Genomic DNA, 23528 nt, shown 5'->3' with positions numbered 1-23528 from the left:
AGGTTGCCAGCACACCACTGTTCTTGGCCCAACTCAGGACTACTCTGGACCCTCTGAAGGGCCATTCTGTCTCTGAGGTCTTCGTGGGGTTGGAGGAGGCTGTCATTGGGCCTCACAGCTGTATCTCTCCCTCTGCCCCATTCAGCTCCCATCCCCTCAACCACCCTGTGCAGGTGTATTGATCCCAAGGGCACTTTCTGCATGCTGAATTCTCAAAGTCTGCCTTCTGGGGAACTCAGCCCGCAACAACTCTAAATACTGTTAAAGTTTATCTAAACTTTGCAGATTGCTTAGGCACTTTGTCAGGAATGCTAGGTTTTCCCACAAGGAAGTTGAGAATATATCATGCAAAAAGGTTCTCCACATGAAGATTGAGACAATTTTTCTTTTTTTTTTAATTTTTTTAATGTTTATTTATTGAAAAACAGAGAGAGTCAGAGCATGAGCAGGGGAGGGGCAGAGGGAGAGGGAGACACAGAATCTGAAGCAGGCTCCAGGCTTTGAGCTGTCGGCACAGAGCCTGACACGGGGCTCAAACCCACGGACAGTGAGATCATGACTTGAGCCGAAGTCAGACACTTAACGGACTGAGCCACCCAGGCGCCCCGAGACAATTTTTCTTATACAAGGTTTTAACCTTTCTTAAAAAATTTAAGTATATTTTATTTATTCCAATATATCCAAAATTTTGTGATTTCAATATGCAATCATTACAAAATTTTTTACTGAGACATTTTACATTCTTTTTACATACGAAGTTTTAGAAACCTAGTGTGCATTTTACACTAACAGCACTCTCAGTTCTGAAAAGCAGTCGCTTTTCAATTGCTTAACAGCTATCTAAAGCTGCTATATACATTATACAATGTAACTGTTAAGAGTATCCATTGCTCGGAGCGCCTGGGTGGCGCAGTCGGTTAAGCGTCCGACTTCAGCCAGGTCACGATCTCGCGGTCCGGGAGTTCGAGCCCCGCGTCAGGCTCTGGGCTGATGGCTCAGAGCCTGGAGCCTGTTTCCGATTCTGTGTCTCCCTCTCTCTCTGCCCCTCCCCCGTTCGTGCTCTCTCTCTGTCCCAAAAATAAATAAACGTTGAAAAAAAAATTAAAAAAAAAAAAAAGAGTATCCATTGCTCAAACATACCACAATTTCTATATACACTTGTTTTTTCCATCTTTATTGAAGTATAATTAATATATAAAACCTGCACATAATTAAAGTATACAAATTAGTGAATTGGGACATATGCAATGAACAGGCTTATTATTTGGATTGTGGTGTTGGTAACATGAGTGTACATTTGATTATCGATATACATTTAGGTTGTTTCCAGTTTGAGACTATTTAATTTTGTTTTAATGTTTATTTATTTTTGAGAGAGAGGCAGAGACAGACAGAGCATGAACGGGAGAGGGGCAGAGAGAGAGAGGGAGACACAGAATCGGAAGCAGGCTCCAGGCTCTGAGCTGTCAGCACAGAGCCTGACACGGGGCTCAAACCCACGGACAGTGAGATCATGACTTGAGCTGAAGTCAGACACTTAACGGACTGAGCCACCCAGGCGCCCCCTCCACTTTGAGACTGAGAAATGGTTCTATCAACATTCATGTCTGTCTCCTGGTGTACGTATGGAATCATAAGGTTTTTCTTTGTTCAAATTCAGTAGATGCTGCCAAATAGATTTCACTTAGTACTGTCAGTTCTTTTTCTAATTTTATCAGTTCTGAGGGATGGCTGGTAATATCTAAACTGGAGTTCAATTTTTTAATTCCCCAATGAGAAATGATGTTGCTCAAGAGGTAAGCACTTAGTAGAGGCCCTGGTTAGTACTCACCATCCTAGAGGACAATAGATTCCTGCAGTTCGTGCTTGTTGAATGACTAAAACAAACCACATTCAAATTGCCCAGTGGAAGAATTTTTTTGTAAGATTCTATCCCTTATCTTTGAGCTTTCTTGTTAAAAAAGGAATTGTAGGTGGTGACCGGGTGGGGAATCATTGAATATTTTGCTTTGCTGAAGGTTTTTCACTCCCCTCCTCCCCCCCCCCCCTTACCTATTTGTAGAAGTGACAGTCAAAAGACTTAAAAAACGTGTATAGCCAGACCATCAACTGATCAAAAAGGATTCTGGCCCTAAAGCAAGAGCAGGGTATTGTGGATACCCCCCATCCCAGCAGAATAGGGGCAGGTATTAATCCTTTGGGTGTTGGATCATAGGATGGGTGGACACGGGGTTCCTCAGAAAGAGACTTGGGTCACTTAGGAAGTTTAGGACCGAAGCTAGTTACCAACCTGTATAGAACTGTTTCAATATTTTAACACTGGGTATGGTCTTGTGGGTGCCTGCTAGTTGAATATTAAGCTCCTTTGTACTTTCGAACAGGGACTCCTTTTACAACTTTGACATTTTATGTCTCAAATGCTTTTAATTTACCCAAGAAGACAAATTATATTGCTCTCAATGAATATCCTAATCATCTCTACTTGGGCACATCTGGGGAGATGGGAGTGAGGTAGACACTTGGCTTGCAAACTTTAAGCTATAAATAGCACCCCAAATTTTCTGATTAAGTTTAACACTTTTTTTTTTGTCGAGGCTTTTATTTCTTCGGAAGATAGCATTGCTTTATTGAATCCTGGTCTGACCATTACTTTTGTAAACGGAGGCTAAAAGGGAAAAAAATAACGAAAGGACATACTAATATAAAATCTCCTTGCATGTCATTTGGCATTTCGTTTCGTTTCAATGCACATTTACTGAGATATTTACTAGATACAATGGTCCGTGTCATAGAACACGCAAAGATGAGTAGGATGAAATCCCTGACCTTTGGGGCATGGAGAAGGAGATATAATAGGGGAGCCTCAGCAGGATAATGGGAAAGGAAGAGTATACAGGAGTGTTAAAAAAAAAAAAAGTGAGTCGGGAGCTTAGAGTGGGAGGAAAAGAGTATGCAGGAGACAAGTCTGAAATGGTGGAATATTAGTCAAGATGCTTTCAGTTGTAAGTGACAGAAACTAACTCAAACTATATTTGGCAGACAGTGATATAATTGGTAGCATCGCTGTGAGATCTAGGAGGTGTAAATAGATAGGCGACCCTATGGATTTAGGGTAATGATGCTGTGTCCTTGTAAGTTTGCTGTTTGTAACAAATGTACCACTTTGGTGCTGCATGTTGATGGTGGGGGAGATTGTGCATGTAGGGGAGCAGGGGGTGTATGGAAACTTTGTATTTTCCACTCAATTTTGCTGTGAACCTAAAACTGCTCTACAAGATAAAGTCTGTTAAAAAAAAGAAAAGAAAAGAAAAAGAAAGAAAGCAAGCAAGAAAGAAAAGATGGTGGGGTTGCTGTTCTCAGACAGCCATTTGAATGGAGACATGAACTTAAATGTTTTAAATTTAAAGAGTAAAATATCCCCTGCAGACCTAATGGAGGGCTGAGTACCTGCCCAGCTGAGATTGTTCTCTGTCCTTGACTTTTCATCCCTTTTCTGGGACCACCCCCTTGGTTCGGTGCTGAAGCTCTATATTAGTGATGGTGAATAAATTCAGTCATTTTGCAAATGTGACTCTTTAATGCATTTTATGTGGCAGACCCTGTGCTTGATGCACACTGGGAATACAGTGACAAAGCCTGGGCCTTTGCCCTCAAACTTCACAGAACGGTGTAGTTTTTCTCAAAGGGTAGTCCACTGACCGCCTATGTTGGAAGTACTTTGAGGCAGTTGTTCGAATCACAAAATTCAGGACAGTATCATAGACCTTCAGAATACAAATGTGTGGATGTGTGGCCCAGGAATTTGCATTTTTAACAAGTATTCAAGAGCCTTGACACTCGAAATATGGCATCTCCTGGGAGTTCATTAGAGGTGCAGAGACCCCACCACAGATGTCCTGAATCAGAATCTGCATTTTAACAGGATCCTCATACATTAAAGTTTGTGTTTGAGAAACCCTTTTTTAGAAGATTGTTACATGCTGACCTTTGAAAATCACTGGTCTAGGAAGAGGATATACAAACATGAATTTGTAACTATGTGACGAGTTTATTTTAAAGGAACATGTGAGTTCCTCTGGGTGTGCATAAAAGGAAAAGGTTCACCTGTCAGAGGTTTCCCGGACATGTGTGATAGCACCCACTTTTAAAGGGCAAGGAGTTAGGCTAACAAGATGGGGCAGGGGTGAGGGGTCTCATCAGAGGAAACCACAGTACAGAAGTCCTGAAGTGAAAAAGAATACTGCATGTTTAGGGGACAAGAAAGGTACCTCAAATTGCAGTGTTGTTGTTATTGTTTTTTAACTTACTTAAACTCTGAACAGCAACCGAAGGAGGTATTAAAAAATAATTATGGTTAAAGATTTTCTCATTAATCTTTAAGGGAAAGGGGGTGAGGGATCAGACTTTCAATTCCTTTCATGTTGCTTTCTCTAGCTTCCTTGGACATTTTTTTTTTTTTTTTTTTTTTTGCATTTATTTCTTCACTTATTCATTCAAACATATATACATGGGGCACTGGTGCTTTGTGACTATTATGTGGTGGTGAGTGAAAACAAATAGTTCCTGCCCTCAGGGAGTTTATAGGTGAGGCTGGGATGGGGGTGAGAAGCCAATAAAATAGGTAAATAAATAACTGTGTAATTGTAAGTTGAGAAAATGGTAAGGAAGTGTGCTGTGATGGAGAACAATGTGGGGAAACTTCAAGGAAAGGCTTACCCAGCTAGACCAGCATATCCTCTTACAAAGTGGCCAAAATCAATGTGGGTTTGGTGTGGTGGGTGTCTTACTAAGAAGCCCCCGGGTGCCAGTCAGTGTGTACATGAACACAATACACACACACACACACACACACACAGCACGCCACTGTTGTTCTGGGAATCCAAATGGGGGTTGAAGACCTCCCCTCAAAATCATCCCCTTTCAACCTGCTGTCTACAACATGAAAGGACAGCGAAAATTGATTTTTCTCCGCAGCTCCAAACATGAAATGAGAAACAATCTCCAGCTTGTAATAGTCCCATTTTCAGAAAGAACTTATGTGATAATTTTCTTAGGGAGCTGCAAAAAAAAAAAAAAAAAAAAAAAAAAGGGTCCAATCCTGTGTGTCTGTCCCAAGTGAAAATTTCCAATTGCAAATATTCATTCGGGCGTTGGGGGGAGCCGTGCGGAGACTCTGCGGCACACGCCATTGTTTTCAAAACGTGTGTGATAAAAATCTTGTCTAAGGAAGCAGAGATAAGGCCTGGCTGTGCGGTCAGGCCCCGCCCGGGCCGCTGGCTCCTTGGGCAAAAAAAGACGAGTCCTTGAGACCCTGGAACCTTGTGTGTCCGGGTCTCGCTTCCCGGGTGGCTGGGGGGAAGCATTTAAGAGTGGGACCGCGAGAAGCGCTTGTAAACAGACGGCCGGGCTGGGATGGTCGGCGGCCAGACGGGCTGTCACGGTGAGGCGGGCTTGCCCGAAGCCGCGCCCCGGCCAGGAGTAGCCTGCAGGCCCCGTAGGTGAAGGCAGAGAAACAGCCCGCGGCCAGGTGAGCATCTGCCTGCGTCTGTGCTGCCTGGCTAGCCAGTGGGGGAAGGGTGTGGGGATGACAACATTGTAACACATATCCGAGGGTATCCCTGGGGTTGCGATGATTTTGCTCTTTCTTCCGTACTCTGGCTTTTAGTTCCTGCTGGAGACTGCGCTGCAATGTAGTGGATAATGGGTGTGGGCAGATCACACGATGCATTGTCTGCTTATTTTTTATCAATCAGGTATATAAGCAGAAAGCAGTTGAAATAGCACATCCTGTTCTGTGCGCTGTTTTTAGTCTCCCTGCTTCCTGGGTCCTAGAAACCAAACCTCAGCAGAGCTTTTAACTCACATCACGCCGGGGCTTCTAGAGAAACGATTGTTCCTTCTGTTGACAACGCTCATTTCTAATGTATAGTAAAGGACGCTGTGTGGCTGATGACAAGCATGATTTGGGCCTCTGTGAGAGGGTTACTATGCTAAAACACCAGGATGAGGACATTTCAGACCCACTCAACAAATAAAATTGTCTACTGAGGTATATGGTTGAATGGCAAATGGATATTGGTCTAGATTTATAGCTTGCAAAGCAGGGCAGATTTGAATTTACCAGGTCAAGCTGAGATTAAGCTATGCTGTTGTAAACTTCTTTGGAAGTTTTTTTCCTTTCTTTTGTTTTTTCCTCCTTGGAAAAGAGAAACACCTTTTTTTCTTTAGTATTTTCAGTAGTCATGGTGAATTGCAATTTATATTCATTCATAAGGTATTTTATTATAAATCGACTGCGTGTAAATTTTAATTGTTGTGTCTGTAATCAAATACAAGCCAGTTTTCATTTCATTAGCTTCAAGAAAATGCTTTCACCAAAAATTGGGCTGTATACAGATGTGTCTCTCTGGTCACATAATCTAACTTTGAGTTAGTAGAGTATTAGATTAAATTGCATGTAGAGAAGTGTTTTGAAATCAAGCACATCACAGAAATAATACCAATGCCTTATGAGTTTGTCTTTAAAATGAATATTTTCACACTGTGATGGTTCATAGCAAGAACTATAAAGCCAGACTACCTGGATTTCAGTTCCTGTGTAGCACCTTCCTATTGTGTAACCGTGGGAAGTTACCTGCCGTATTTCCCAATCTGTAGAATGGGTTTAGTAATAGTTCTGCCCTCATAGGGTGGTTGTGAGGATCAAATGAATTAATATTTTTGAAGTGTTAAGAACAGCACATGTAATAATTGCTACATACATGTTTGTTAAGGAATACTTAAAGGGTTCCTGGCTGGCTCAGTCAGAAGAGCATGTGACTCTTGAGGTCATGAGTTCAAGCCCCACGTTGGGTGTAGAGATTACTAAAAAATAATAAACTATTTCATTGATTTAAAAAATACATAAAATAAACCTGTGTTGAAAGTAGGATGGTGATTGCAGAAACTGGGGTAGGGGCTAAATGGAGAGTTTGTTAAATGAGTATAGTTTCAGTTTTACACGATGAAGAGTTCTACCGATTGGTTGCACAACAGTGTGAATGTTACTGATGTACACTTGAAAGTAGTTAAGATGGCAAATCTTATGTGTATTTTCCCACAATTAAAAATTAAAAAAAATATCAGTGTTGGCAAAGGTGGGTGTTAAAATTCTTTCTTTTTTTTTCCTTGAGAGAGAGAGAGAGAGGGCACAGAGAGAGAGAGAGAGAGAGAAGTGGAGCTCACCCAGGGCTCATGTTTTACCCAAAGTGGGGCTCGTGTTCACCCGAAGCGAGGCGTGAGCTCACGAACTGTGAGATCATGACCTGAGCGGAAGTCAGATGCTTAACAACTGTGCCACACAGGTGCCCCGGTATTCAAAGTTCTTATTAGCACACAGCAGCACCATCCACAGTTGCCTTTGTCATTGTGAAAATGCAACTTCTTACAGTCATCAATAAGATTCATTTATTTAGTAAATTCATGCAGTTAAGATTTATCATAAAGACATGAACATGTTATAAGAACACCTAAGACTCTGTAGCAGGCAGAATTCTAAAAATGCCCCTGTACCAAGATTGGATGGCCTAATCCATGCAACCTATAAAGGTAATGAAATATCACTCTTTTGAGTATATTATATTTTGTGACACAGTTGAATTCAAAATGGCGAAAATACCAGAGTGGTGCTTGTCTAATCACAGGAGTCCATAAAAGTGGAGAGCTTTCTCTGGCTGGTGAAATCCAAACGATTTGAAGCTTGAGGAGGAACAACATACTGTTGCTGTTTTGAAGGTGGAGGGGACACTTGAGAAGGAATGCAGGAGGCCTAGAATTGCTGAAGTTGGCCCAGCATGGAAACTGGAACCTCAGATACAGGGGCACAGTCTAGCAGCTGGACCGAGCCAACAACCTGAATGAGCTTAGCACTGGGTTCTTTACCAGAGTCTTCAGCTAAGAGCCCAGCCTGGCCAGCAACACCTTGAATATAGTCTCTTGAGAGAGGCCCTGAACAGAGAACCTAGTCAAGCTTACCCAGGCTTCTGACCTTCAGCATTGACCTTAAGAAATAGGTGGTGCTTTAAGCTACTAAGTTTGTGGAAATTTGTTATATAGCAATAGAAAGTTAAGACAGGGGCCCCTGAGTGGCTGTCAGTTAAGTGTGCAACTCTTGATCTCAGCTCAGGTCTTGATCTCAGTGTTGTGAGTTCAAGTCCCGCACTGGGCTCCGTGCAGGGCGTGGAACCTACTTTTAAAAAACAGAAAGATGGGGCGCCTGGGTGGCGCAGTCGGTTAAGCGTCCGACTTCAGCCAGGTCACGATCTCGCGGTCCGTGAGTTCGAGCCCCGCGTCGGGCTCTGGGCTGATGGCTCAGAGCCTGGAGCCTGTTTCCGATTCTGTGTCTCCCTCTCTCTCTGCCCCTCCCCCGTTCATGCTCTGTCTCTCTCTGTCCCAAAAATAAATAAACGTTGAAAAAAAAATAAATAAAAAATAAAAAACAGAAAGATGAAAACTAATACAGACTTCAGCAGAAAATTGGGCAAAAGACAGGAACAGACTATCCATAGAAGAGGAAATTAATGGCTAGTAGATGTACGAAAATACACATTACGGGCGCCTGGGTGGCCCAGGTCATTATCTCATGGCTCATGAGTTCAAGCCTGGCATCGGGCTCTGTTCTGACAGCTCAGAGCCTGGAGCCTGCTTCAGATTCTGTGTCTCCCTCTCTCTCTGCCCCTTCCCAACTCATGCTATGTCTCTCTCTCAAAAATAAATAAACGTTAAAAAAAATATATTCTCTTTCCATTAATCAAAGAAATGAAAATTGGAATAACAGCAGGGTCCCATTTTTTCCAGCTCTTAAAATTTACATATTGTTAAAAATTTCAGTTCTTCACATTAGTTAGTTAGGGTGCAGCGGAGCAGACACTCTCAAATGCTGTGAGGGGTTAGCAAATGGTATAACCTTTCTATAAAACTCATTGCTGAATGTGTGCAAAGCCTCACTAATGCCCCCACCCCTTGACCTAATACTTCTACTTCTAACAATCTATCCAAAGGAACTTAGAAATACCTTTTAAAGTGTATTTATTTTTGAGAGAGAGAGAGAAAGAGAGAGAGAGAGTATGAGCAGGGCAGAGAGAGAGGGAGAGAGAGAATCCTAAGCAGGCTCTGCACTGTCAGCACAGAGTCCGAGCAGGGCTAGATCTCATGAACTACAAGATCATGACCTGAGCTGATATTAGGAGTTGGATGCTCAACCGACCCAGATGCCCCAGAAATATTTTTAAAGTTAATGTCCACAAATTCTTTTTTTTTTTTTATTTTTATTTATTTTTTTATTTTTTTAATATTTTATTCATTTTTGAGACAGAGAGAGACAGAGCATGAACGGGGGAGGGGCAGAGAGAGAGGGAGACACAGAATTGGAAGCAGGCTCCAGGCTCTGAGCCATCAGCCCAGAGCCCGACGCGGGGCTCGAACTCACGGACCGCGAGATCGTGACCTGGCTGAAGTCGGACGCTTAACCGACTGGGCCACCCAGGCGCCCCCACAAATTCTTAATGTAGCTTTGTTTTCTCATAGATTGTTGGAATTTAGGCTTTGGGGTATAGACCCAGGATAATTATCCAAGTGGAAAACAAAGAACTATAATGGATATGTAACCATTTGCAAAAAGAAAGGCATCTGCATATTATGACTAGGAAAACAAAGCTGGCCTGGGTTGGTAACATCTGATGCATTAGGAAACACTCAAAGCTATTATTCATTGAATATTTATCAGATATTTGACATACTCTATTTCAGTTTAATCATGTTTGCAACCTTCCCATAATACTTGAAGGCAAGCTATAAATTTACATATTTAAGAAGCAGGCAGGCAGATAGGTGCTACTTTGTTTTTTTTAACGGTTATTTATTTATTTTGAGAGAGAGAGAGAGAGCGAGCACGAACAAGGGAGGGCAGAGAGAGAGGAGGAGAGAGAATTCCAAGCAGGCTCTGTGCGAACAGCGCACAGGGCTTCATCCCATGAACCCGCGAGATCATGACCTGAGCCGAAATCATGAGTCGTACACTTCGCTGACTGAGCCACCAAGGCACCCTAGGGGCTACTTTAATTACTAGTTTCAGAAGACCTGATTTTAACAGGAACCTGGAAAAGATTAGATCATTTGGGCAGATGTTTTAGGATTCTCCATCTCTAGACAATTTTCAGGAGCACTAGAGCAATGCTACTCTTTCATTTTCCCCACTGCTTCCCTCTCCTAATTTCATTTTGCTCTATTCTTTCACATCCACAGAAACATCCAGACAGTGCCAGTGCCCCATTGGCACTAGCCAAATGCTGATTTTCTTCATGAGGAAGTGTTAATCCCTTAAAAGAAACCGTGTGGAGGGATGGTTAGCAAGGGGTTGCTTTTTTCTTTTTTCTTTTTCTTTTAAAGTATATTTTGTATTTGATTCATAAGTAGCTGAACTGTATTCCAGCTTAGATGCAAGCTAAATAATTCAGAGCCCTGAGTACTGAGTGACACTATGATAAAAATGACCACCAGTAGTAAATTCCATGCATTATGTTTGCTCTATTTCATTGGCTCCTGTGGCTATTACCAGACAGACAATAAAAAGCCCACATAATTAACCCTCATGCTGACAATAAGGTGAGAACTGTATGTGTTCTGAGGGTGTAATTAATCTTGATGGCAACATGAGTTATGAGCAAAAACCAAAGTTAAAATATAGAGGCCATTGTATTAAGATGTCAGGCATGCTATTTTCATTAACATTTCGTTTATTTTTCATACACACTAACTGTTGATTTGAGTTATGTGTTTCAGATTGGATTCTCCGATTACATGCCATGTTTGTGACTACTGTAGAGGTTTATTTGTCCAGTTATCTTGATTAGTGTAACCGATTTATAATTCAGTACAAACTAAAGCTGCTTTGTTCTGCATTATCAAGTTTACTTGTGGACATTTATCTAGTGGGGAAATTGCTAAATATCCACTTTACTTGTAGTTTTTTAGCCACAGAATAGGGAACATGTATTGCAGGTTAGAAAACATCAGCACTGTAACCAGCAGTTTTTAATGCTCCAGGAAATTAACTAAGTGATCTTTTCCCACGTGTTCTTGATCCATTTTTATCAGCACTTTAGCCTTTCCAGAACAACTTCTCTTCCACCTTTAGGGATTCATTGATTCATTGGCTGAACAAGTAAGAATTGAGCACTTGTTTTGTGCCATGACACATAGCTCTTGTACTTGGGGCCAGGAAAACAACCTTGACTAAAACAGTCATAGTCTTTGCCTTCATGAAACTTACGGTCTAGTGGAGGAAACAGACAAGTAAACAGGCCATTTTGCACAGATAAAAAGCATTATAATTGAGGAAATTAGGATGCTATGGGGACACATAAGAGGAATGTCCAAAATGGACATGGGAGGTCAGGGAACAAGTGATACTTCAGCAGAGACCCAAAGGCTGAATTCACATTAGCCAAGTTGTGTCCCTGTTTGTTGTGGGGTAGAGAGAAGAGAGGGGAAATTCAAGAGATAAGCCTGGGAAAGTAAGTGGACGTGAGCTCTTACAGGCAATGTTAAGGAGTGTATGGTTTTTCCAGAAGACAGCAGGGTTTTTATTTTATGTTTATCTATCTATCTATCTATTTATTTATTTATTTATTTATTTATTTATTTATTTTTATTTTTATTTTTAAGAGAGATAGGGCATTAGTGGGGGAGGAGCAGAGAGATATATGGAGAGAGAGAGAGAGAGAGAGAGAGAGAGAGACAAAATCCTAGGTAGGCTCCAGGTTCTGAGCTGTCAGCACAGAGTCCAACATGGGGCTTGAACTCACAAACCAAGAGATCATGACCTGAGCTGAAGTCGGACGCTCAACCGACTGAGCCACCCGGGCGCCCCAGAGTTTTAATTTTAGAAAGGCCACTTAGGTGGTAGTGTGGCGACTGGATGAGAGGAGGGCAAGACTGAAGGGAAGACTGGTGGTGGTGTCTGAACTAAGGCAATAAGGAAAGAGAGGAATGGATATATTTGACAGATGGAGGTGTGGGTGAAGGAGCCAGAAGGGTCAAGGATGATGTTCATTTTCTGGGGCAGATGGTGATGTCCTTCGCTATATGGGCAACGTCAGGAGGGGCAGGTTGAGGGTAAGATGAAGAGCTGGGTTTGTGCATGTTAGGAGTTAGGGGACATCCAAAAGGCAGTTGCATTTGTGGGTCTAGATCTTAGGGGAGTAATCTGTTGCTCATCCACCACGTGGATTGTAGCTGAAGCCACAGAAATGGAGAAGAGGAGGAACTAAATAAAAGGGTTATAGGGGAAAACAGAGGAATGTGTGCATTTATGATATGAACATAGGAAAGGGGAGCTCATAGTGGGGACTGAAATGAGCATGCAGAGATAAAGGAGAAATACCGGAAAAGGCTACATCAGTGTATTTGGGAGCGTGATGTTCAGTAGGTCAAATACTGCTGAGAGGGCAGGTTGGGTGTGGAGTGAAAAGTCTCCTGGGGTTAGCAAGAAGGAAGTTGTTGATGACCTTTGCCTCTGCAGTTGCAGCTGGTGAAGAACCAGATTCCCTCCGGTGGGGAGAATGAACGAGTGGTGAGAAGTAGAGTCAGAAAGCATAAAGAGCAAGTTTCTTCTAGGAACTTGGAATTCAAAGGGAGGAGGAGAAAGTATTTTAGCCGTAGAGGAACTTGGAGGGCAAGGGAGGGTTTTACTTACTTGGTTTTTCTTTTTTGAATCATTGTGCACTTGTACAATTGAATCTCCCCACTCGAAGACCACCCGGAACGCGGAAACACAGTGACTCATGCTGCCTTGAACAGTGCAGGAGTTCCTTGCATAGATTAAAACCTATTTCAGAGCTTTCTAAACTGATTGCTGTTACCACTCTCTGTACCAGTCTGTTGGTTTATAATGGGAGGAGATCAAAGAGGATGTGGTGCCCTGTTCACTGGTACCATGCAAACTCCTGTCGGCATCCTGTTGGAGCAGGAACTCCCAAACCCTGCTTTGGAGTTCACAGAGCACTGCATTATGTCATTAGACTTGCTTTGTAAGACGACTTTTGAAGAGGGTAGGACAGGTATTATTTGACCTGCATCGAAGTGACTGGAATTCAGGTTCGAATGGCATATCTCTGGTAGTAGTGCTTGGAACCTTGAAACAAACAGGCCTTCCACTTCCAGGTCTTCTGGTCCCAAAGTAATTGTCCTTCACTGAAATGTTAGATATGATGTCTAGAGATTCTCTGGAGTGTGGTGATATGAAACCGGGGCGTATCAACTTTCACTAGGCCTAAGAAACAAGACTGAATGTTGTGGGTCAACTTTGTTATTTTGATTGAGCCCCAAATACATTGACATTCTTACCCTTCTTCCTCCCCCACCAAAAATTTCCGTTGGCTTTAGAAGGAGACAATTTATTTGGACCTACCTTAATAGTTAAAATGTGTTGGAATTATGTATGGTCATATTTAATTTGAAATTGATTTCTTTAATTCTTTTGACAGAAACACTTATTAGCAGGGGTGGATTTTTGTTTGTTTGTTTGTTTTTGTTTTTTGTTTTTACAGCAAACATTTTACAAGTGCTTCTATTTATTGGCTAAATGAAAAATGATGTCTTAGGGAAATATTAGTAAAAGGTTTGGGCAATTAGGACTATGTCAACATTTGCAAAAGCACTTATTTGGCCTAAATGAAGTCATAGTTATTATACCCTTGCAGACATTACAAGTAATGTGTTCAAGGTCACTAAGAGAATTGACGTTAGCTATTTAGTTAGAGAACAGCTTTTTACTCTGTTTAGGGACCTCTCATCCACCATTCCCTTAAAGAATTTACAATGACACAGAAGTATTACAGATGTGATTTTTTTAAATAAATGAAGTATAAACTGTTTCCCTGGGTGTAAAGATGATATTTAGCATTTAACTTTCTGAGTTGTGGGATTAACAAAGATTTAAAAATAAATAATTTAAATAATTATTTTAGTTATTAATAATAAATAATTTAAAGTTGCTGAGGTTTGACACTAAAATTCAAAGCCCGATGTCTGTAAAATTTTAGCTATATTATTTCAGGGTAATTAATTTGCTATTAAATGCCATCCAGGACTGTGTGTGCATTTTAGAGTCTTTTTTCCACCCACTGGCAATATTACTTTGGACACATAACTTCATCGCTTTTGAATTTCCTTTTGGGGCACCTGGGTGGCTCAGTCAGTTGAGCGTCTGACTTCGGCGCAGATCATGATCTCACAGTACATGAGTTCGAGCCCTGCATCAGGCTCTGTGCTGATAGCTCGGAGCCTGGAGCCTGCTTCAAGTTCTGTGTCTCTCTCTGCTCCTCTCCCACTCACACTCTGTGTCTCTCTCTCAAAAATGAATAAACATTACAAAAAATAATACAAAACTAAATCTGAATTTCCTTTTCTGTAAAGTGGTAATCATAATAGCAGCACTCTGGTAGAGTTGTGAGAATTTAACAAGATGATGCAGATAAAGGGCTTAACTAATGACTGCCCTTTAGCAACTACCCAAAAATAATAGCTATGACTTCTTAATCTTGGTATTGGCTTAGGAATTATAAAAACTCTTTATTTTGTTTTTAAACATTTTATTAAATACATCATTCCACATTTACCATGTGTCCATCCACACTGAATGAGTCCTTTGCAGTACATTTTTAGTGAATTTAGTATACTAGTGGTGGTCTTGGACAACGGGCATTTCTTTGAGTCCCAGTTATCATATGCCTGTCATCTTAATGTCAAAAGAGCTAAGGGAATATGGACCAATGAGAGCTTCAAAATGAGTACGTGCTGCAGAATTGTTTTCTAAAACTCCATTCCATGCTACTGATAACAGTCCATAATAAAAGAAATTTAAATCCAGAACTAGAGATGAAAATGTAGTTCCTGCTGTTTTTTTCCTTCATACTTTGTAAACTTTTCCTTTGTCCTGTATGATGGACAGAGATTGTTTCTGACCTTCATGTTGTATTTAGCAAAATAACAAAGACTCATCCTGTTATTTTACCTTACCTTGTCCTTATCTTTGAAGGTCAAAGACTGTTTTGTCTGCCTTTGCTAGCCTTGCTTGTTTCCTGACAGAATTGGTAAGAGGCTGCTTGGTAGTCAAGTTTGTGGTCACAGATTAAGTTGAAAAGAGAGGGAGGAGCCATGGATGCCATTGATCACCACTGAGTGTCTGTCCTTTCAAATAAGAAGTGAATCACCTTTTGCTTAGACCTTATCATGGGTCTGATACTCTTTAGATGCCTTTAACAAAGACCCAGGCTCACTTTTTAACAGGTTCAATTGTAGCTGATAAAGAAAACAACAACAACAACAACAACAAAAACAACAGCAGTTAATTACTTCACTGTACATTCACCCTAAGTACCCATAGGAACTGGTTTTGTGAATATGGACTAACCCATAAGCTGATTATTGTTTTGAAGGTTAAAGTTATAAGTATTTTCCCTTCTGCTAATCAGCTGCAGTGACCTAAGGAATTGAAGTCAACAGGAAGTGAGGCATTTATTCATTTCTCATGACATCCCAGTCATGTAGCCGAGGCCTTCTATTGGCCAGAGATGTCTCTGTGGGTCAGAAAGACTTGGGCAGCTTTGTGAAGCCCTGCATTCGTGCCTTCCATTTGTGAGATTATTCATTTACTTTGAACTGATTCTTTGGAACCTTTGAAGCTCTTACCATAGGGTAACAGCTTCATGCCAGACGTAACAACATTTCTAGAGCAGGTATGATTGATTTTGTGTGTTTGTTTCCTTTGTCTTTGGTTTCTTCTAGCTGAAGTCATCTCTTTGTAGACTGTTAAGACATTTAATTGTGTTTGGTCATTAAGACTTTTTATTATCTCTTGATTATTAATGATTCCTTATTTATGTTCCTGTAACACCTTTTGGATACTTCTGTTAACGCACTGTTTACACTTGGTTTTATGTTGTTTCCCCACTAGCTATTGAACTCTTTTAGGACAGAAGCTGTGGTTTTGTGTCCCCAGCCTCTAGTGTTTGGGCACTTGGTCCATGCTTGTAAATGCTTGTTGAGTATAAATGGTTGTGTTGTTAGAAATCAGCTAGTTTCTAATAGGAATAGTAATTGCTTTAGATTTTATAAGGAGCTTTTACATATATTAACTGCATTCGTGCTTTACAATTTTCTAAGGTAGTTGGGGGCAGGCATTGGCAGGATTTCCATTTTGCAGATAAGGAGGGCCCAGAAGTCCTGAGTCAGCCTGACTTGCTTGTAGTTATTCAGTTTAGAAGTCAGTACTGGGACATTAACACTTTGTGGTTTCAGAAGTTTGTGTCCTCTTTGCCACACCTCTGTCCCATTGAACAAATTCAAAACTGGGTGGCTCATTGTTGGATTTAACCTACTTACAGTTTATGGTCCTTCTAACATCAGTGCCCCTGAGCAATTTAAGGTGACTTAAAAGGTAATTGAATTTGGTTGGCCCAGTAATTAGACAGGGATTCCAGGAGCCTCTTTTCGTTCCCCATAGGGCCTTCAGCTGACACTAGATGAGTCATCTTGGTTTCTCTTTCATCATCTTTAAAACAATCCTGCTACTTTACTTACCTCTCTCTGTTTACTATTGGTTTTTATCAAGAAGCTTATCAAACACTTTATAAACTATACTCTAAACCATGCATATGAAAAAGATTATTCTCAGTAAGCCAAATCGTGATATGAGTTGATAACATCTTTGAAGCTACTTTCCTAGTTCCTTTTGGGTGTCTTGCATATCTGGGTCTCAGTGTATCTCCCTGGTGGTTGTTACGTTCATTGTTGTGGTCTGTCACGTATTCAACTTATGCCAGCTGGCTTGGCTCGGATGGCATCTACATGGATTCTAGTCAGTTATTCCCTGTTGCAGCTGGAGGCTGACTGTAGCCAGATGTGGTTTTTTATGATGGAAGTTTTTGCTTTCTTCGTCTCAGTCTTAGATAATTTGAGGGTATTTTGTTTGTTTTTTAATCTCTAGTCCTTACCATGGAGGTAAAGGGAAGTGGAAAACATTGAGTCTGCATTTTCAGACACTGACACTTACATAACTGAAGTTTATGTCTGTTTGGTTTCTAAAAGTGGGACATATTGGAACTCTGGTGGTTTTATGAAATGGGATTCCCAATCAGGAACCTTGGCTTTCCAATCCAGTGGTTGACATCAGGGCATAATAACATTACTGCCTCCAACAGCAGAGCAATCTGAGATTTGAAATGCCATGCTTATATTTAGTTTGGTTTCTGGGAAAACATCTCGGGGCATTAAATGTCTCAATGATTTTGCAAGCAGCAAACATGTACTGAAAAGTGCTTTAAATTGATTGGGTGTATTTCAAAGGGAACATCTCTTTACTGGTATTAGAAAGACCTTGAGCTCTAAGTCAATGGGAAATGAGACCAGCCCAACTACTGATTTGGAGTGGTTCACAAAACAATTCCCTAGCGCTGCATAGGTGCTTTTGTTCCTATAAAATGTCTGAGTGAGGTCTTGGCTGCCTGACCTTTGCCATGTTATTTTTAAACCTGGTTCCTACAGCTTAGAAGCTTTCTCTACCAATAAAAAATTTTGAAGGTCAAATCAACATACATTTTGTTAGATTTTACTTAAATGAGCTTATAATGAATTTAAATGTACTTTTGCCGGAAAACCAGAGTGGTATTTATATTTATAGACGTCAGTGCTTTGAAAACCTACTCTTTATTCAGTTGTTCATTCAGCAAATATTTACTGAGCACCCATTGTGTACTAGCCATAGTTCTAGGCCCAGTGGGGGTTATGAAAATGAAATAGGTTAGAATCACCAATCTGAAGTTACTGTAGGTCCAGCAGGGTAGGTGTCTGACCCTCAGGCAAATTGTTTATCTTTGAGCCTTCATTTTCTGTTTGTAAAATGGGGATAATAATACTCCCATTACACATTGTGATACACACAGGCATTGTACCTGGCACAATATAGGCTTTTGAGAAATTATAATTGTCATTGTCATCATTTCAGAAAGAACAGGCAGCATGCAATGTATATGTTGTTGGGGCAGTACCAAGAGATTCTGTGGACCTTTAAATTAAAGAGCAGACTGTTTTAGGATCAGGATTTGAGCTTGTAGAGTGGAAAGAATTTCACAGGTAGAGGTGGGGAGAGGGTACCTTAGAGATAGTTGTGTTAACCAACATTTTGAAGCTGGGAAAACTTAAAATTTGAGCTGTAGCATTGCAGTTTGGAGGAAACGAATACATTCTGGAAGAGAAGCGGGCAGCAGGGCAGGCAAGCCAGGCCAAGATTGTGCAAGGTTTAGAGCGTCAGGTGAGCAAGGTGGACCTTGTCGGCAGAAGCTTCATTGAAGGATCTATTTGCTATTGTCTCCCCAGTGCCTAGAACAGTGCCCAGCCCGTGGTGAGCGTTCACCAAATATCTATTGAATGAGTAACTGACTGTGGTTTTAGACAGATTGAGCTTAATTTTGTCATGAGATAAGCCAGGTAGAAAAGTCCTATGAATAGTTGGGAACCTGGGACCAAAGGTTAGGCCTGAGATTGAGACTTGACAACAGACATTTGGAAGGCATAAACAAAGAAGTAATTATTGAAACCACAAGTGTGGAGAAATTGAGCCCAGAAGCATATGTAGCTGTAGTTGGAGAAGAGAGCTCAGGCAATGCCCACATTTGGTGAGGAGACTGGTGAGGAAGGGAGGAAGATGGAGACTGAGAATGAGAGGATAGAAATGAGAGGAAAAGTCGGTGTGTGGTGCCTGTGAAGCACCGGGGATGTTTGAGGAGGGGCTGGTTAACAGCATCAAGGAGGACCGGGACTTGGAGGAACCCTAGTGGTTGTGTATGGAGGAAGTCTCCGGAGAGCTGTAGACGGGAGGTTCAATCAAGTGGGCCCTCGTGCCAGCTTGTGAGGTGTAAGTGGGCACAGCACACCTGGGGACGTTGCTTGGTTTTTTTCAAGGTTAGTGTTATTTGCTTTTTGAGCATGCGTATAAACAGACAGTGTGCCCAAATTATATATATAATCTGATTCCAGTTAAATACTGGACACAGCACACCTATTGATTTATTTTCCCTGAGTTAGGAGACCATGACTGATTTTTATTTTCTTTTCCATATCTGTCAGTATTTTCCAATTTCTATGAATATTTATTGCTTTTAGAACTGGGAAAACACTATACAAATTATCTTCTTAATGTTATTCTCCTAATGTGTTACATAGCAATAGACTTCTCATTTATTAAAACTTATGGACAATGTAGCCATTTAATGTTCCTTCTAGGCCTATGAAAATGGGATTCCATCTGTGTTTCTAGGTGTCCTTCTCCTCTGAAAGACCTCTGAACTCCTTACGAGGTCCACACTGGCACTATTTCCTCGTCTGCTGTTGGTGGCTCGCCTCTGCTCCATCCACACGCCTACATCATCTGTATGTCAAATCACCACGAAAAACCATTATCTCTTATAGCCTTATGGTCCAGAAAGGTCGTCTTACTAGGGTCAGATCCTCTGTGTGGTGGATTCTTTACATTATATAACTTAGAAAATTTTCCATCAGCTACAACCCGAACCAAAGTGAAGAACACGGAAGAGCCACATGTGCTGACCATCCTTGTAATCCCTCTTCGTTCTCACGTTTGAAAATAGATTGGCAGAAACCGTTTACCCTAGGTGTCTTTAGCATTGCATTTTTCTCCATAGTCCAGCTGTTTCTAAAACTACCTAGCCTCAGACACCCTCTCAGCACTCATTAAATTCTGATTACAGGCCATTTAGTCAAGTGGGAGGAAGTCAGCACTTTTACCATCCAGCTTTGGAGAACATGGCATCTTTGTGTGGGCTGGGCTGGTATTATTGCTCATATCTGCTTCTGCCTCAGTGTGGGAGGACTGACTTATTCATCCTGTTAATTAGCCTGGCTTAATGAACATGTAAACAGCAGACTTCCTTGTTAGAAGATAGCAACACACTGATTTCTCCATCCTGTTACATTGTGATGTGTGCAAGGGATTCTTTGGGTTGAGCTTTTCTTACCACACTGACGAATGGACTTCAGTTTCTCAATCTTTTAAATAGGAGAAATAACCCTTTTTACAGAAAGGGCATTTTATGTAAAATAAGATAAAATATCTATAAATCATTGAATTTGGCTGAAAAGTAGTGTATTGTAAGTAGTTGGTTGCTGACTTTGCCGTTGTTGGGCTGACACATCTTTGAAGGTATAGACCAGGAACATGTGGTTGTTGAGTGGGTGAGGTCCAGTGGAGTGCTCCATAATTATATAGTTTACATTTTTTAAAGGCATGTTGGAACAGATACCTAGTGAGTGATCCACAGGCTTAGCAATTTGATGTTAGCAACTTTGTTGGATGCAGGTAGCTGAGTAAAGCACTCAGTGGTTAAACGATTTGCTGGAGGCCACCCAGCACGTGTGTGTGTGTGTGTGTGTGTGTGTGTGTGTGTGTGTGGTGGTTGAGCCAGATTTAGAACACAGTTCTAATTAGCTCCTAATTTCCAGTTTTGTGCTGAGGCAAACCACACTGCACCTATGCACTCAATTTATTTGGTTCACTTTGTCAGGGGAACATAATCTGCATATTTTGACCTGTCTGAATATGTTGTTATTTTTAATTAATTTCAAAACTAAATGAAGCATGCTAGGGAAAGGTATTTACTTATAGAGACTAAATTTGGCATTAGCTGCTTGTGTTGTAGTGAATTTGAGGCCTGTATATCCTAGGGAAAAGACGAAGTTCCAAAAAGAATGAGGTTGCAAAATGGAGCCCCAGAGGATGAAGACACAGATTATACAGGAGGGTAAGTAAGCACCTTGCCTGGTGTCCAGTCGCTTCAAGTGTAGAGTGGGATACATGGGATAGAGATTGTTGGTCATTTCAGTGTGATATGGCAAACCCAGGGTGCTGGGAGAGAGCCTGAGCAATTGGGAAAGGCTCCCTACCTTGGAGCAAAGCAGGGAGGAGTAAAGCAGTAAGGGGGATGCTGGTTAGGATCTACAAATTGGAGAGGTGAGTAGTCATGAAGGCCCATGAACATCGCACAAAGGAGTAACAGTGCATTCATTCAACACATGAATAGTTAGTGCCTTTTTTTTTTTTTTTTAATATGTCAGACACTATTTTATGCACTTGGGATACCTTAGTGAACAAAGCGAGCATAAATTCCTGCCCTTGGGGAGCTAATACTTTATTAGGGAGAGAGAAACACTAAACATTAAGTAAATAAGATCATTAAGTGGTGTGTTAGAAGATAGTAACTACATAAAGAAAAAAGGTCAAGCCAGGTGATCAAGGTTAACATAAACAGTGGTAAGTCATGTTGATAGTATCTGCCTTTGAGAATGACACTTCACCTTTGTGGGTTTTCTCCCAAAAACACATAGCTCTAGTCTAATCATGAGAAAAACATCAAACCAATCCCAGTTGAGGGATAATCTATAAAATATCTTGCCAGTGCTCTTCAAAACTGTCAAGGTCATCAAAAACAAGTAGACTGAGAAACTCATAGCCAAGAGGAGGTTAAAGAGACATGACGACTAAATATGCTGTGATATCCTGTATAGAATCCTGGAACAGAAAAGGATTAGGAAAAATTGAGGAAATCCCAGTAAGTATGAACTTCAGTTAATAATAATGTATCAGTACTGGTTCATTAATTGTGAGAAATGTACCATACTAATGTATGTACCATACTAATGTAAAATGTCACATGGAGGAAACTGGGTGTAGGGTATGCTGGTACTCACTGTACTATCATTGTAATAATTTTGTAAATGTAGGGGCTCAGTAGGTTGAGCGTCCACCTTTTGATTTTGGCTCAGGTCATGATCTCACAGTTCATGAGATTGAGCCCCAAGTTGGGCTCTGCTCCAAGAACGCTAAGAGCTTGGAGCCTGCTTGGGATTCTCTCTCTCCCTCTCTCTCTGCCCCTTCCCTGCTTGCTCTCTCTCTCATTTTTAAAAATTTATAAATTTAAAACTGTTTTAAAACTATGAGTTTATTTTTTAAAAATGCAGAGTAAGAGGAATCAGAAGTCCAGGGCAGAGATATCTGCTATAATTTAAAAATTTTTTTTTTAATTTTTTTATTTATTTTGGAGACAGAGAGACAGAGCATGAGCAGGAGAGGGGCAGAAAGAGAGGGAGACACAGAATCTGAAGCAGGCTCCAGGCTGTCAGCACAGAGCCCGACGTGGAGCTCAAACCCACGGACCACAAGATCATGACCTGAGTTGAAGTCAGATGCTTAACCGACTGAGCCACCAAGGTGCCCCAGATATCTGCTATAATTTTAAATAGGATGGTCAGAGTAGGCCTCATTGAAAAGGTGACGTGAACAATTACTTCAAGGTCATGTTGGTTCTGAGTGAACAGCCACTGCAAAGACCCTGAGGTGAGAACATGCCTACGGGTTTGAGAATCAGCATGGAGGCCGGTATGGCTGGATGGAAAGGAGGGTGGCAGTAGGGAAGGTGTGAAGTCATGGAGGAGAGATGACAGAGCAGACTGAGGTAGGGGCTTCTAGGCCATTGTGTTGTGGGCCAGGAACCATGCCTTGTATTGTCTTATTTAATTCTCTCAACTGTCCTGAGAGAGAGGTATTATTAACTTGCTGATTTTGCTCATGAGAAAACTGAAATTAAGGAGGTTAGTAACTTGCTGAAGTCCCATTGCAGGTAATTGGCGGAGCCGCAGTTCCTCTGTTGGACTGAGTCTTCAGGGCAACTACTACCCACAAGAAAATCTGATGCTCTGCCTGCTTGGGCTTTTTTTGTTTTGTTTTTTATATTTTGTTTTGTTCTGAGTTGTGGTAAAAAAAAAAAAAAAGCACACACACACACACACACACACATAAAATTTACCATCTTCACATTTTGATGTGTCAGTAGTGTTTTTCTTTATTTTAACTTTTTTAGAAGGTGGGGGGAGGGAATGGGGCAGAGGGAGAGAGAGAGATAATTCTAAGCAGGCTCCATGCTCAGCCCCAACTCGGGGCTTGATCCCAAGACCCTGGGATCATGACCTGAAATGAAGAGTCAGACGCTCAACTGACTGTGTGTCAGTAGTGTTAAATGTATTCACATTGCTTTGAAACAGTTTCTAGAACTTTTTCATCTTGCAAATCTGAAAATCCATACCCGTTCAACACCACCTGCCTTCTTTCCTGTACCCCCAAACACCTGGTAAACCACCATTCTACTTTCTGTTTCTATGAATTGGACTACTTTAGATTCCTCATATCCAGTGGATCATGTGGTATTTGTCTTTTTGTGACTGGCCTACTTTACTTAGCATGATGTCCTCAAAGTTCATTCATATTAGAGCATATGACAGGATTTCCTTCCTTTTTAAGGCTGAATTATATTCTGTTGTATGCATATACTACATTCTGTTTATCAGCCTGTTTTGTAAGTAAAGTTTTATTAGACACAGACAGGCCCACCCATTTCCATATCGTCAATGGCTTCCTTCTG

At 41.1% G+C, this 23528-nt stretch overlaps 1 protein-coding gene across 9 annotated transcripts in view; it reads left to right on the top strand.

Annotated features, from left to right (window-relative positions):
* The first annotated feature begins 5259 nt into the window (after positions 1-5259).
* PLEKHM3 (pleckstrin homology domain containing M3) overlaps positions 5260-23528 on the top strand; it is a 199280-nt gene continuing 181011 nt past the window's right edge. For 2 of the 9 annotated variants that reach the window (XM_045480981.1, XM_045480983.1), the window contains exon 1: positions 5260-5527. The gene's annotated coding sequence lies outside the window, so the exon portion shown is untranslated. Of the gene's footprint in view, positions 5528-15614; positions 15777-20778; positions 20856-23528 lie in introns of those variants that run through there. The other 7 variants (XM_045480977.1, XM_045480987.1, XM_045480986.1 and 4 more) reach the window with 6 other exon arrangements.

This window comes from Leopardus geoffroyi, chromosome C1, assembly GCF_018350155.1.
Source record: "Leopardus geoffroyi isolate Oge1 chromosome C1, O.geoffroyi_Oge1_pat1.0, whole genome shotgun sequence".
NCBI lineage: Eukaryota > Metazoa > Chordata > Mammalia > Carnivora > Felidae > Leopardus > Leopardus geoffroyi.
Note: the sequence above shows the minus strand (reverse complement) of the source record. Positions and strands in the feature narration are given on the sequence as shown.